We start from the raw sequence: 2,572 nt of genomic DNA, 5'->3' as shown, positions 1-2,572 counted from the left end.
CACTTCCTCTATGTCAGCCTAGCTAACACTACATTAGAATATTCTGATTTTTATGGACAAGCGGAGTGATGAGTGGTATACTATATCTCAAAAACTAGAGCTGTTAGGAGGAAACTGGTGCCATATTTTGGAATCAGCAGGTCTGATAAACCCAGAAACAAGCCTAACATTTGGCACCAAAATGTGTTCTGGCCAGTGTTATTATAGGTTATGGTTAGTGGAATCCGAATCAAAGGAGAGTTTATAATATTGAGTGTTTTCTTCATCAACAGAAGGTCCTGTGACACACACACATTCACTCGATATCCAGGAGACTTCTCATTGGGTTTTCTTGAATACCATCAGTAAACTTCAAGTTGTCCGCAAAGCCCGTCATGAGCCATCATTATAATGATGTGCAAGAAGGTAGTTTTTATTTTCAATAGCTGTAAATATTTTTTCTTTATTCAAATTTTTAAAAATTATCAAACTATAGAAACCAAATAATGTAAAGAAGTGCATACTGAAATAAGGCAAACTTTCCCTTTCACACTCAAATATGCCCATCATTTCTTTCCCCAAAGCTAACCAATATCACTTGTGTATGCCCCTCCACACATTTACATATGTATATGTGTATATATATCTCTTTAAATACGCTAACACAAATTAACAGAAATCAAACTAGTCATATTATTCTACCTGATTTTCTTCCTTTTTTTTTTTTCAGTTCTGGTTTTCTTTTTACTCAGCCAGTCAAGGTCTTACAGTTTCACAAATATTTAAAACACTCATTTGAGAATGATGATGGCAACCAATGTATAAATGTGCTTGACACAAGGGATGGATGTATGGATTGTGATAAGAGTTGTATGAGCCCCCGATAAAATGATTGAAAAAAACCACTCAGAGTGCATCAATGGAAACTTAATAAAAAGGAAGGCATTCAAAGAGCAGCTCTCTTTTTTCTGGATGTCCTATGTCTTATGGAAAATGCTGTTCTACTTTGAGCAAGCTCTTGTGACTAAGCGCTCTGTACTCGATTGTAGAGCTAGTGGAGTTTTTCAGTTGATAACAATTACTGAATCAAAAAGCTAAACATACCAGGAAGTCCACCCAGACTCACACTGACCCTATGGGACAGAGTAGACCAACTTGGCACTAGGGTCTCCAATGGGGTGAGTCTTTATGGAAGCCAGCCACCACACCTTTCTCCTGCAAAGTGACAGATGGATTCAAACCAACAGCCTTTCAGTTAACAGCCAGGCTCTTACTTAATAAGTGTGCCGTCGAAAGCTCCTTTTAACAATATGCTTGAGAAACACTGCCACTGAGTCGATGCCAACTCATAGCAACCCTCTAGAACCAGGTAGAACTGCCCCTGTGAGCTCCTGAGACTGTCACTCTTTTTTTTTTTTCTCAGTGGCCTTACTTTTTAATCCCCACCCCCTTCTTTTCGAGACTGTCACTCTTAATGGGAGGAGAAGCCTGATGGTTCTTCCACGGAGCAGCTGGTAATTTCACATCGCTAAGCTCGCAACTAGCAACCCCAAACAGAAGCACTACCCCACCAGTGCTCCTGCTGAGCACCTCAATAGTGGCACTGATTTTGTGCAAATGATGCAGGAAGTGTGGTTTAACAAAATAAAAGAAATGGTTAGAGCCTGAAACATCCACCCTCTGACTTGCCATCCATAAACCTGCCAGCCAGTGCACTGCCGTATAGAAGGACGACGGTGCTTCTAGCTACAGAAGCCACGCTGTTAGCCGGCTGGCAGAAACCTGAGCATTGTAGCGCGGACATCTGAGGCCAGAGCATTTTTCCTGAGTAGATCGGTATTGTAACTTGGAAAAGACAATGGATTGTGAAATCAATATTGCCAGCAAAAACACAATATTCTGCTCGTTTCAGAAGCCAAGGCCAAGTACCACCAGAAGTGGGGGTGGGGCTGAAACTAGGAGCACCAGTTAAAATCTTTGTAAAGCAGATGCCCTCTTCAACAAGTGGTGCTGGGAAAAAATGGATGTCTACCTGCAGAAAAAATGAAGCAGGACCCTTATCTCACTCCATGCACACGAATAAACTCAAGGTGGATCACAGACTTAGAGGTAACCCCCCAAGTTATTAGGGCCTTCAATGAGGGAATTGGGACCAACCTGAGAACCTTGGCACAGGGAATACATAGGGTATCAGAAGTAGGAACGGACACAAATACAGATGAGTCACAAATTGACAAGTGGGATATACTGAAGATAAAACACCTGTGTACATCGAAAGAATTCACCAAGAGAGTAATGAGAGCCCACGGACTGGGAAAGCATCTTAAGCAATGACACATCAGACAAAGACAAAGGCCTTCTTATTAAAATCTACAATACTCTGCTAGCTTCCAAAAAGAAAATAACTAATTGCCCACTGAGGAGGTGGGCAAAGGACCTGAATGGAAGTTTCAGAGGGTAGAAATCCGAATGGCCAATAAACATAAGAGAAAATATGTTCCTGATCATTAGCCATAAGAGAAATGCAAATTAAAGCAACAATGAGGTACCACCTAACACCCTCAAAGAGAGCCCAATTCAAAAAATCAGAAAG

This window comes from Echinops telfairi, unplaced genomic scaffold, assembly GCF_000313985.2.
Source record: "Echinops telfairi isolate 266 unplaced genomic scaffold, ASM31398v2 ScPeMD7_8;HRSCAF=38, whole genome shotgun sequence".
In the NCBI taxonomy this organism is placed as follows: domain Eukaryota; kingdom Metazoa; phylum Chordata; class Mammalia; order Afrosoricida; family Tenrecidae; genus Echinops; species Echinops telfairi.
This window is presented reverse-complemented; position numbering follows the sequence as displayed.